This window comes from Plecotus auritus, assembly GCF_963455305.1.
Source record: "Plecotus auritus genome assembly, chromosome: 3".
Lineage (NCBI taxonomy): Eukaryota > Metazoa > Chordata > Mammalia > Chiroptera > Vespertilionidae > Plecotus > Plecotus auritus.
Window position 1 is genome coordinate 172,121,589 of NC_137772.1, and position 14,370 is coordinate 172,135,958.

The 14,370-nt window shown below is 39.7% G+C and overlaps 1 protein-coding gene across 1 annotated transcript in view; it reads right to left on the bottom strand.

The window, feature by feature from the left end:
- The window catches only part of LOC308244248 (uncharacterized protein), a gene marked incomplete at both ends in the record, with an annotated part of 42,246 nt that overhangs the window by 15,194 nt on the left and 12,682 nt on the right, over positions 1-14,370 (bottom strand). The gene's annotated exons all lie outside the window — the stretch shown is intronic.

A 14,370-nucleotide genomic window follows, 5' to 3' on the forward strand; every position in this document is an offset into this window, starting at 1 on the left:
AATAAGTGACATTTGGGAAACAATTTTGATGTTTGGCTTTGGAGATATTGGGGGTTGCAATAGTCTAGTTTAGCAAAATTTAACTTTAAAAGCTTAATTTAGAGTACCAGCAGAGATAAAGTAAGCCACTGAATTTAAAAATTACTTAAAAGGTGCAATGACTTCTTGTGAGTAATGGAAACTTTGGATTCTGATGTAACTTATATTCTACTAAGATAAAAGTTGTGTACAACCAAGCATAAAAATTATTAGCACTCGCATGCTAAGATTTCTCTCCCAGATGAGCCTCCAAAGCCTTTTCATAGACACAATTTCCCTCATTTCCTCAGCCCATGGATCATAGTTTTTTAAGAGGCCTATAGGTAGTTTAAATAAAAATGAATTCTTTAGAAATGAATACTGAACAAAATATACATATAAAGGAATTGTTGGTTGCATGTTTATTTACCTGGACATAATTTCCATAGCCATCAGTAATTCATTTACTAGACAGCTCAACTAAGAATTTGAACTCCTTGTATTAATAATATGGACACACTCTCTCTCTCCTCATGCCTTTATATGCATGATTCTGCCTAGACAATAATAATGATAGCAAACATATATGTGGCACCATTTATATTCTGGACACTTCTTCTAAATGTTTTTATAATCCATACAACAATAATATGAGGTAAGTATCATTATATGCCCCAGTTTACAGATAAGGAAACATTGAAATGAAATCTGTTGGAAGCCACCTACTAGGGTTGAACTCAGAATTAAGCCTAGAAGCTTGGCTCTGGAATCCACGCTCTTATTCACTGCAAGATACCACCTTTGATAACAAGCACTTCCTGTTCCTTTACTGACTTACTTCCACTTCAACTTTAGAGTTCAGTTAAAATTTATTATCTTCAAAATACATTCCTCCATTCTTTAATCTGGGTTAAAATATCTCTGTATACATCATGCTCCCTACTAAGCTATTATCACCACATTTTAATGTTAAATATTAATAATTTTTTACTTGACAATAACTTCTGTATGATCAAAACTTCAACTTGTCCTTTATATATTGTCAGCATTATGTTCTGTGCTTGACAAATGGCAATTAATCATTGCATATTTATTGTGTAGATAAAAGTTGAATGATATTTTAGCGTGCAGAATCAGAGAAAAACTTGAAGGTTGTAATACTGCTGTGGTGAGCACAGGTTTAGATTTAAATAGAGGTTAAGTCCCAGTGTTGCTGCTCTCATTTTCAAACTGGGACTTTAGACAAGTTATTTCATAACTTGCTTATGTTGCTTATATAACTTAATATATTACTTACTTAAGTAATTGATGTGATTTTACCAAGTTACTATACCACTGTATCCTCATATAAAAGAGGAATAAAACTAACATAGCCCTTAAAGTATATAATGAAATACTGCAAGTAAATCACTTAGCACCATTGGTGACAAAGCACTCAGTATATAATAAAATAATAATGTATAAATATTATCCATTATTATAGCTATTTTATTATATCTTGTCATACTCAATCCCATAATGCACACCAAAATAATCAGTGTTAATTAGGTTGAAAATTAATACCATGTATATGAGCTTTTTTGGATAAACCATTCTAAGTTGAGAGAAGGAATCAGGGCAACTATTAAAAGTTTTAAAAGAATAAAAAAATCTGAGAGAAGTGTAATATTCTGCCTGGAAAAAAGAGGACTAACAAGAAAATAACATGGTGACTTATTGTTATACTTTTGTTATTCACAAATTCCATCAAAAATTAAACATGCAAATAACTGTATTATAAAGGAACAAGATTTTAAATAGATTGTACTTAGAGTCTGAAAAGGTATACAATATCTAAGCAGTGAAAAGAGCCTGAAGTAGTTGTGAAATATTTTTTGAAAAATAATGTATTTTATTTATATCCTTTTAATCTTGCCTAGGGACAAGGATTAGATCGTTTTAATCTTCAAGATTTATTCCTATCAAACTCATTCTAATGTTAATAAGTTTATGACTGAAGACATTTATACCTGGAAAAGAGAGTTTTCCCAGAGTCATCAATAAACAAGTAGTCAGTTTGTGACTTATTATTTGTCAAAAACTCACATGTTTTAAAATTTACTTTTACCTTATGTTGTTCAGTAACTTGTCAGATTCTGTAGGATGAGGCAACAGAACTCCAGTGTTCACCTCTTGTTATTATTTTAATTCTAGAAAGGATAAACATAAAGATAATGAATAACTATGTTCTGACTATAATTACTAAAAAATCATTAGGTTAAGATAAAAAGATAAAATGAACCATTCCCCCTACAAATTTACAAATGCATGTTCATTATCTCAGTGTTAGATTCTTCGCATAGAAATATTGACTTCTCTTCCTCATTGCTCTACTTAACTGTTCTTTCCTTCAGTGGTTATTCCTTGAAAAATGTTGTAGTCCTTTGCAGAAGAGAGACAAAGTAAATTTTCCAAATGATGCTCTGATAAAACTGAAATAAACCCGGAAATTATATTTTATAGTTATGTAAAGTGAGCCTGAGGACTCATTCTGCAGGATTGCCTCTCTCTTGCATTCCTGGATGCTTGAATGCTTTTAAAGAAGGAAAATAGATTGTATTGAATATGTAAGTAGAGGCCATGAGCCATCTGGAATCTCTAATAATATGCCAAAATACCAGCAGCAGCTATCTATAATGGCTTTGATATTAGCATAACAGTGTAACTTTTTCAAATAATTGCAGCAGTGAGGTTTCCCTCATCTTCTGGGAGGATATCCTCCTGGGAGACAGGAAGCATAAGTAAGTTATTAAGATATCTAGGCCCCAGAGCCAAGTTCCATGAACACTATAGAGGCTCTAGATTTAAGAAAAAGGAAGAAAGAAAGAAAGAAAGAAAGAAAGAAAGAAAGAAAGAAAGAAAGAAAGAAAGAAAGAAAGGAAGGAAGGAAGGAAGGAAGGAAGGAAGGAAGGAAGGAAGGAAGGAAGGAAGGAAGAAAGAAAGAAAACTAAGCGGGGGGAAGAGCCAAAGGAATCAAAAGTCAAAATGCATGTAAGAGTTTCTTTCCTTGCTGTGTGAATCCCTTGAGGTGGGGGGAGTCCAAAAAGATCTTTGATCATAACTTCTTCATTGAAAAAGAAGCATTTGAATTTACCATGACAAAAGGTTTGATAGGAAATAAAAATAGTTATGAAAGGAAATATTATCCTTCATAATATAATTTATAGGGAAAGTTTTGTTCCTACTTATAAAGTTCACTTCATTTTCACCCAGAAACTCTCCATAGTTATTCTTTATTATTATTATTATTATTATTATTATTATTATTATTATTATTGATTTCAGAGAGGAAGGGAGAGAGAGAAATAGAAATATCAATGATGAGAGAGAATCATTGATTGGATGCTCTCTGCACACCCCCTACTGGGGATTGAGCCCGCAACTCAAGCATGTGCCCTTGACCAGAATCGAACCTGGGACCCTTCAGTCTGCAGATCAATGCTCTATCCACTGAGCCAAGCCAGCTAGGGCTCACCATAGTTATTCTTTACCTATATTTTGCCAATAATAATCCTATATAATAAAGAGGTAATATGGAAATTGACCATCACTCCAACACACAAGATGGCCGCCCCCATGTGGTCAAAGATGGCCACCACAAGATGGCCAGCAGGGTAGGGCAGTTGTGGGCAATCAGGCCAGCAGGGGAGGGCAGTTAAGGGTGACCAGGCCTTCAGGGAAGGGCATTGGGGGGGAGGGAACCAGGCCAGCAGGGGAGGACAATTGGGGGTGACCAGGCCTGCAGGGGAAGGCAGTTGGGGGTGACCAGGCCTGCAGGGGAAGGCAGTTGGGGGGTACCAGGCCTTCAGGGGAGGGCAGTTAGGGGTGAGCAGGCCAACAGGAGAGGGCAGTTAGGGGCGACCAGGCTGACAAGGGAGGGCAGTTAGGGGTGACCAGGCCAGCAGGGAAGGTCAGTTGTGGGTGACCAGGCCTGTAGGGAAGGATAGTTAGGGCTGACCAGGCCAGCAGGGGAGGGCAGTTAGGGGCAACCAGGCTGGCAAGGGAGTGATTAGGGGGTGATCATGCTGACAGGCAGAAGCGGTTAGGGGCAATCAGGCAGGCAGGAAGGCAAGTGGTTGGGAGACAGCAGTCCTGGATTGTGAGAGGGACATCCCTCAAGGGGTCCAGATTGGAGAGGGTGCAGGCTGGGCTGAGGGACACACACACCCCCATGCACGAATTTCATGCACCGGGCCTGTAGGTGATAATAAGTAGACTAGCATGACCATGATAGGGGGGCAAAGTCCAACAAATGCCCTCTAATTAATTAAGTTGACAAGAGAAAATTTTTTTCAGATGTCCTAATTTAAATTACAGTAGGCCAGAGGATGAGAGGAAGAGACTTGAAGTTAATCAGTGAGCAACCACAGGCAGAAACCAAGGAAATACTGCTCATACTCCTGAATGTATGTTGAAACTTTGAATAAACTTTCAGGCAGCTATTTCAGCAATTTTCTTTAATAAAATAGCCCACCAGCCACAGGCCACTGCATTCTGCTTACTCATGAACCTTTCAGACTATTCCCACAATCAATCCATATATAAAAAGTACTTCTTTCTTAGGGACTATTCACCTATCCCAGAACTTTCCCTGCTTCTCCTTTTTTCCCCATTTCCCATATCTATAGCTAATGTAAATTCCTTTAAAAAAAAACTTACCTCTTTCTTGCCCAAACTCATTGGAGAAAGAAGAAAGAGGAGCAGGAGAAAAAGAAGGAGAAGGAGGAGGAGGAGGAGGAGGAGAAGAAGGAGGAGAAGGAGGAAGAGGAGGAGGAGGAGGAGGAGGAGGAGGAGGAGGGGAATCCTATGAACCCCAAGACTGCTCCTGGTGGTTTAGACTACATGACCCAGGGCCTGGTCCTTTCTCTATCTAGCAAATGTCTCTTTCAGAACAACTTTTGGTTTTTAAGCTTTTTGTTTAACAAAGTAAAGTAAAGGGTAAATAATGATTGATTTGGTTTAAAGTTAGGTTCACTGTTAAAAAATTGTATTTTATTGTTGAAAGTATTATAGAAGTCCATTTTTCCCCCATTGACTCCTTTCTCCCTGCAACCACCCCACCCTTTGGTTCACTTTTTAATTGCTTGAAAGTTGTTTATCCAGGTGTTATGTATTAAATTAATAATTTCTAAACAGTCACTGTACACAATAAAAATATGTTTTAAAATTGCTCTATATCAGTACAAAAATAGTCAATTTGTACTTGATAAAAATTAAATCATCAAGCAATGCATCTGGAAATTATGTCCATTAACAATATTTTCATTAACAGCATCCTTTAAAGAACAACCATGAATTGGACTAGTATGTTTCAGGAGCCAATTCACAGCTGCTCATAAATCCTTAGATGCCACCGCTCTGACTTTCCAATCAGAGTATGCCACCGTTTCCACAAAACACCTAATATTCCACAAGAACCCTGAGCATCATTTAGTATTCTTCTTCATAAGTTCCAAGTGACAATGCTGCTTATTTCAAAGTCTGAATCAGCTGAAGAACAGTGAGATTTTATGGGTGCATAATGGATGTACACACACTTAAGAAGCATTATATATCGCCTCCAAAATTCAAAAAAAAGTATTTAACTATTCCTACTAAGGGTGTGAACGGTCCAGCAAATTTTCCTTCACTTTGGAAGGAATAGACAAACATGACCCAGCTCACTGGATTGCACAGTTGCACATTCCTACATTTTCATATGCTATATCTCATATTCCCTATCACTTATGTGACTTACCTAGGAATATAGAGTAAAAACTATGGTAAAACAAAGAAAAATTACAGGCAATATCAATCATTAATATAAATTCACAAATCCTAAAAAAATATAAGGGAAAAACAACAACACAGTAGTGTATAAGAATGTTGGTCAAAAAGTGCAATAAAATGGCAATAAATACATATCTATCAACAACTGAATCTAAAAAACAAAAGAAACAAATAAGAAATCTAATGAACAAACAAACCTGATGAATAAAATAGAACCAGAGGCATGGGAACATGGAACAGACAGAAAAATCTCAAAAGGAAGTGGGGGGGGGGGGGGTACAGAAAGAGATTTGGACAGGGACAATAGGGAGGTGGGGTGGGAACTGGGTGGAGGTGGGCAATGGGGGTACATCTGTAATACTCTCAACAATAAATATTTAAGAAAAAAGCAAGAAAAAAAATATATATATATATGATTGTGTTATGGGTCCAATTGTCTCTCCAAAAAGAAATTATCTCTTCATGTCCTATCTCCCAGTATCTGGGAATGTGACCTTACTAGGAAAAAGGATCATTGCTAATGTAATTATTTAAGATGAGGTCATTCTGGAGTAGGGTGGGCCCTTAATTCAGTATGATTGATAGCTTTATAAAAACAAAGATAAAAAGACATATGGAAACACATATGCACAGAGGAAAGATGACATGAAGACACACAGGGAGAATGCCATGTGATGACAGAGACAGAGATCATATCTATGGTGCCATAAGTCAAGGATGCCAAAGATTGTTAGCAATACCAGAAGCTAAGAGGTATGAACAAACCCTGCCAATACCTTGGTTTCCAACTTCTAGCCTTCAGAACTGTGATACAATAAATTTCTATTGTTTAGAGGAAGATGGTGGCCAACAAGACGGCAGTGAGGAAGAGAGACCTGTTACCTCAGCTGCAGACCCACAGACACCAGGACTCTAGTCTCACTGGATGTGGAATCCTATGGGTCTTGAACCGCACCCCCCGCCCACTACAACATCACTCCAGCCCTGCGCATCACACAGATGAGCTTTGACTATGCTCTCCAACCTGCCAAGCCTACAGTGTGAGCCCTGGGCCCAGCACATCCCACCAAGATCATGGCATTGGCCCTGGCCATGCATGTCCTGCAGCCTAGCCTCTGTCTGCACTCCATACCCACCAAACCCGTGGCATGGGCCCTGGGCCAAGCGCATCCCGCCTGTGAGCCTGGGACTGTGCTCCCTGCCCGCCAAGCCCGCAGCATTGACCCTGAACCTGCACATCCTGCCAGCAAGCCTCAGACCAGTGATAGCAAGAAGGCAGAGACAAAGAAACAACCCCCAACGGAGAGAAAAGGAGGAATCACCAGAAAATGAACTAAATGAAACAGAGGCATGCAATATGTCAGAAGAAGAATTCAGAATAATGGTCATACAGTTCATAAACTGAATGGATGAGAAAACCAACAACTTATGTAAGACTCAAGAAGAAATCAAGCATGATATAGCTACAGTAAAAAACATGATGGAAGGTTTCAACAGTAGACTAGAAAAAGTGGAGGACCAAATTACTGAGTTAGAAGATACGGCAGATAAGTATAACCTATGGACACAGACACTAGGGGGCTAGGACATGTGCTGGAAGTTAGGAGTGGCTGGGTAGTGGTCAATGGGGGAAAAATAATATTGTAATAGCTATAGATGGGCCAGGGGTGGGGAGTACTTGAAATATCAGGGGGACCACTCTGTAAAGTATATGATTGTCTAACCACTATGTTGTACACCTGAAACTAACACCGAATAATATTGAATGTGAACTATAATTTTTAAAAAAGAAAAGACAAACCCAATGTGGGCAGGAAAATGACATGTGTAGACTAGCTTGGGGTGCATTACTCTCCTCCAAGTACCAATCATTATAGCAAGAATGACACTACATTGTGTAAAATAAAAATTCTATTGTTTAAGCCACCAAGTTTGTGGAACTTTATTAGAGCAACCCTAAGAAATTAATACAGACTACATGAACAAAATGTGTTCTCATGTCATTTTTTTCCTGTGTGTTTATCAACATGTAGCAAAGTTGGGTTCATTTCTATTTGTTTTCAATGTTTTAAATTGCTTTTTTATTTTACTTTTTGGTTATACTAGTATTAGTGATTTATGTTTACAAAGTCAACCCATATAATAAAGTATGACTCCCCCCCAAAAAATGGTTAATTATATTGATAAATTCAAATTAACAATAAAATTATATGAAATTCAAAAATAAGATAGGAATAAAATAAATGAAAAAAAATGAGGAAAAGATGAAAGCATTAAAGTCTCCTAAGGTTCTTGTATTGTTTAGGAAAATGTTAAATATTTAGTAACTGGACCTTGATACGTTAAATAAGCCCATTGAAGTTTCTAGCAGGAAAAATACTGAAAATAATCTTTCAAAAAATATCTAATGAACAAAATAAGCTAGTGACCAAAATAGATCCAGAGACATAAAAACATGGAACATACTGTTGAATCTGAGAGAAAAGGCAGTGGGTGGATGGGAAAAGATTCACCAGAGAACTTGTATGCATATCTGTATAACCCATGGACACAGACAATAGGTCAGTGAAGGCCTGGTGGGGGCGGGCTAGAAGGGATCAATGAGGGGGAGGAAAAGGGGACATAAATAATACTTTCAATAATAAAGATTTAAATAAATAAATAAGTAAATAAATAAATATAACATATTCAAAAAAGTATCTATATATATAAAAGCCTATGCAACTGTTACGACCAGTTGACCAAAAGATCAGTCGACCAGTTGTTATGACACGCACCGACCACCAGGGGACAGATGTTCAAAGCAGGAGCTTCCCCCTGGTCGTCAGTGCACTCCCACAGGGGGAGTGCCACTGAGCCAGAAGCCACCCAGGCTCATGGCTGACAAGCACAGCAGTGGTGACGGGAGCCTCTCCCGCCTCCGCTGCAGGCAGGCAGTAAGGAGTGAGGGGTCCCGGGCTGCAAGAGCCCTGGACTGCGAGAGGGATGTCTGACTGCCAGCTTAGGCCTGATCTCCAGGGGGATCAGGCCTAAGTCAGCAGGTGGACATCCCCCAAGGGATCCCGAACTTCTAGAGGGTGCAGGCCAGGCTGAGGGACCACCCCCCAAGTGCACAAATTTTGTGCACCAGGCCTCTAGTTGGAAAGAAAAGAAAAGAAAAGACACACAGAAACAGAAATCACAAAATCTGATGCAAACACAATCTGAAAAATCACTGTTACAATAAATAAGATGTAAATTGGCTATTCCAGTTAAATGGCAAATATCTTCAGACTGAATTTAACAATATATCTATGTGCTATTTTCAAGTTATATCCTATATAATAAAAGCCTAATATGGTAAGTGTCCTGTCAACTGGTCAGTCATTCGACCAATCAAAGCATAATATGCTAATGATATGCTAAGGCCATTCAACCGCTCTTTATAATGTGCACTGACCATCAGGGGGCAGACAGTCTACCAGTTGACCAGTCACTATGATGTGCACTAACCACCAGGGGCCAGACGCTCCGACCAGTAAGTTAGCTTGCTTCTGGGGTCCGGCCAATTGAAACTGAGTGAGATGGGCCAGACACACCCTGGAACCCTCCAGTGCTCCCTCCCTGGCTGGCCAACCTCCCACGTCTCTCCCCAGCCCCAATCATGCACCAGTGGGGTCCCTTGGCCAGGCCTGCACCCTCTCGCAACCTGGGACCCCTTGGGGGATGTCAGAGAGCCAGTTTCAGCCCGATCCCACAGGCCAGGCCAAGGGATCCCACTGGTGCATGAATTTGTGCACCGGGCTTCTAGTATTCAAATATCAGAACAACAAATGTAAAAGTACCCTAGTGCAACAGCACTTGAGGAAATGTATTCATCACTCATTCATTATACAGATAAAATTAAGATTGAGGACATTCACTGCTCATGGAGATGTAAGCCCAGGATATCCATGCATTGCTTATGGCAATATGATGCATAGCAATTTTTACTGAAAACAATTAAGAAACACCTTCTAAAAATGAAATACACAAAATTTTGGCTCTAACAATCTTGCTTTTAGAAACATATTTTACACAGCAAAGAAAATCTGACAGTACATATGACATGTGCCAAAAAATTATAGAGTTAAGAATTTAGTGTGTTTTAAATTTTTAAAAACTTGATTCCATGTTAAATATTTTTACCATTAAAACAAAGAAGCAAACAACAACAAAATAATAAGAAAAAACAATGGGGCAAAGGAAAACTTCTGGAGACAACGGCTATGTTTACTACCTTGATTGTGGTGATGGTTTCACCAGTGTATGCATATCTCCAAATTTATTAAATTGTATAGATTAAATAGGTCCAGTTTTTAATATAGCAATTGTACCTCAATAAAGTTGTTTTTAAAATAAAGGGAGAATCCACAAAATGTATAGAAAATTTGACTCAGAAATTAGTAAGAAATAAGTCTGGACATCCAAAATGCTACTGCCTCTGTGGCTCAGTTGTGTCACCATCATCAATATTTCAGGACAGTGAAATGTCACCACAAGCAACAGTGTCAAGGTTGTCATTTATTAGATTCCATTATTGCTATCAATAGTGTTCATTTCAAACTGCTATGGTTTCTTATCACTATTCCTCTAAATTCAAAGTCCTAGACAAAAGTATCAGATTATCTGACTTCTCATCATATACCCAATGTCCTAGTTTCCAGAAATAGAGAGATAAGCTTCTCAACCTTCAGATTTCTATAAAAAGTGGAAGGAGTATGGTTCCCACCTATAACCACACATTGGCAAATTTCTTACAGGGAAGTGTTTAGATGCTGGGCAGTCAAACAATAATAGAATTTCATTACAAAACTAGAGGCCTGGTGCATGAAATCATGTACGGGGGGATATGACCCTCAGCCCAGCCTGCAGCCTCTACAATCTGGGACTCCTCAAGGGATGTCTGACTGCGTGTTTAGGTCTGATCCTGGTAGTCGGGCATCCTTCTCACAATCCAGGACTACTGGCTCCCAACTGCTCACCTGCCTGCCTTCCTGATTGCCCCTAACCACTTCTGCCTGCCAGCCTGATCACCCCCTAACCACTCCCCTGCCAGCCTGATTGATGCCTAACTGCTCCCCTGCCAGCCTGTTTGCCCCTAACTGCCCTCCCCTTCAGGCTTGATTGCCCCCAACTGCCCTCCTTTGCAGGCCTGGTCCCTCCCAATAGCCCTCCCCTGCTGGCCATCTTGTGGTGGCCATCTTGTGTCCACATGGGGGCAGCCATCTTTGACCACATGGGGGCAGCCATCTTGTGTGTTGGAGTGATGGTCAATTTGCATATTACTCTTTTATTAGATAGGATTAGTTTTATCTCAGCATCACCAAGATAGAATGTCCTCTAAGAATTGAGAGTGTAAACATTTTAAGTATGTTTTTAATTGAATGTTTTCTTAAGGAAATGTAAGGTACAAATAAAAACTGTTTAGAGATTATGGATTGCTTTTTTGCTATCTAGTTTCCATTTTCTCTTCCTTAATAATACCTGATCTATTTTTGAGACATTAACCATTTTCAAATTGAATCTATTGGACTCAATTTAGGTGTCCTATCTTCCCTTGGCAAACAGGCCCATAAGAAAGGAAGGCCAATAGAATGCTTCCTCACTGGAATTGGAAGTTTTAGCAAAGTATCTCAGAGAATGTTACTGCTTGGAAGTTTATATTTCCAACTTGTGATAGCCTTTTCAGATAGGTCCCTGCTAGACTATTTCTATATGTCATACTTCTTCATTCTCTGCAGTGTTTTTGCTTTTACCCTATTTTAAATCTGATTCTTCTGCCTCACTACAATTCTGTATGTTACCAATATGCTTACCAGTCTAATAAATAACTTCTTGCTTAGGTTGCTTAACTCAGTTTTTATTACTTGCACCCAAAAGTCTAAACAAATATCCATAATTAGTACAAGGGAATGCATGGATGTAATTGCTTCAGGGAAAACTAGGGTTTGGGAATTGCTTATCTAGTAAAAAATATTTTTTTAAAAAAGAAAATTCATTTTATATGGTCTGCTAGACCAAACAATCACCATCATTACATATAATTATGGCATGATTAGTTCAAAGACTGAAACAATGTGAGTACTTCTGATAAGTTAAAGCAAAAATTGAGCTCAGATTCTTACGTTGTCACTTCTAGATGGGGAATTTCTGTCACCATAGCAAGATAATTTCCTATATTTTACTAGAGGCCTGGTGCACGAAATTCATGCACAGGGGAGGGGGGATGTCTCTCAGCCCAGCCTGCACCCTCTCCAATCAGAAACCCCTTGAGGGATGTCCAACTGCCTGTTTAGGCCCGATCCCACTCGGGCCTAAACGGGCAGTCAGACATTCCTCTCAAAATCCAGGACTGCTGGCTCCCAACCGCTCGCCTGCCTGCCTGCCTGATTGCCCCTAACCACTCCCCTGCCAGCCTGCTCGATGCCTAACTGCTCCCCTGCTGGCCCGATTGCCCCTAACTGCTCTCCCCTGCCGGCCTGGTCACCCCCAACTGCCTTCCCCTGCAGGCCTGGTTGCACTTAACTGTCCTCCCCTGCAGACCTGGTGGCCCCCAACTGCCCTCCCTGGCTGGTCTGGTCACCCCTAACTTCCTTCCCTTGCCAGGCTGGTTGCCCCTAACTGCCCTCCCCTACCGACCTGGTTGCCTCTAACTGCCCTCCCCTGCTGGCCCGGTCCCCCCCCTAACTGCCCTCCCCTGCTGACCTGGTCACCCCCAACTGCCATCCCCTACAGGCCTCGTCACCCCTAACTGTCCTCCCCTGCTGGTCTGATCACCCACAACTGCCCTCCCTTGCAGGCATGGTCCCTCCCAACTGCCTTCCCCTGCCGGCCATCTTGTGGCAGCCATCTTGTGTCCACATGGGGGCAGCCATCTTGTGAGTTGGAGTGGCAATCAATTTGCATATTACTCTTTTATTAGATAGGTTAACTGCAGAGATGAAATAGCAGACAACTAACACCAGACTGTGAATTTTTGGTTCACTGAGTTCAAAATATGTTGATTCATTCACCCTTATCTCTTACACTGAGGATTCCTGGGTGTATAAGATTACTTAAACAAATATCCTGTTATTTCTGAAGCTCTACTCCAATCACCTTTGCATGAGGAAGTAAACCCCACTGGTAGAGCTATTTCCAACTTGGTTTAAGATGCTGCTACTCCTTTATTGAGGAAGTTTCCCTGAAGGAAAAAGCTGTAATTTCTCCTATAACCCACTCCTCAATTTTATGAGCCTCGTTACTAGAACCAGAACCCCCATGCTGAAGCAGAAATACCACTCCAATGTAGATGCAGAATTTGTGGAAGACTGGCTTTAAAGTATACTATTTCAGTGTGAATGAATTTCAGAGGCTCTTTCACTTGAAGAGGATGTAGATATAGGGAAGAATTGGTAATTACCAGACATTTGTCAAATAGTGTGCTAGTTCATGTGAATAGTAGAGGTCTAATGGTTTTTTGGGTTGCTAATGCAAACTGTTACCTAATCACTGGATCTCTCTAAAGGAAACTGAGACACTACAAGTGCTTTGGGAATGTAGAAAAAGAAATACAATATCTTTAGATGTTCTTGTCTCATTCACCTTGGTTAGGTACCCTGAGGTGGAAGAAAATATCCCCTTCACCAGTGAAAAGGGGAATAACCAGCAACTTTCAAAGCAGCTGTGATACTTCTCTCTAAGAATGTTGGTGGGAGACACTGAAGTTAAAATGACCTTCCAGATATCAATGGGAATAATGGAGTGAGAGAGTTCAAAATGTGGCACCTGACTGAGGGAGCAAAGGAAGGTTTGGTTAGCCTGAAAGTAGCCGCTCTGGCTTACTAGTCAAAAGGATGAATGTGATATAGTAATCTCCACCTAAGGTTAGTTAATTTTGAGTTGTCTTTGAATAAAATAAGTGTATACTCTTCTCAGAGAAACACAGAGATTGAGATTACAGCTGATCAACAGAGACCTGACTTGAGCCACCATGATTCAAATCGCCCAATTCTTACATCTGAGTTGGTTCACATACAGAGTTACACTGGAATGAAGAGAGGTCTGGATACTCAAGTAAGGTGTGAACTAAAATCCTTCCAACAAACCTTCTTTGGGAGACAAAACACTAAAGAAAAGTACTTACCCAAACATTTTGTGGACTTTTAGGGATATTTAGATCCTGTCTCAGAACTATCTAGCATAGGGAAAATTTCTTGGAGTAAATATTTCTTGAAGTAAATATTTCCAAGTATGGCATTTGACAATTTTGGATCCTATTTGAAGATTCTTTGTATATTTTTCACTTTCTAACTTCATTAAATGCTGACTAGGAACTCACCCTCTCCAGCATTACTACTGGTATATTGCTTATCCAAGAGAGTTTGGTGTTATATATATATATGTGTGTGTGTGTATATATATATATATATATATATATATATATATATATATATACACACACACACACACACACACACACACACACATACACATACACTAGAGGCCCGGTGCACGAAATTCATGCATGGGGGGGTCCCTCAG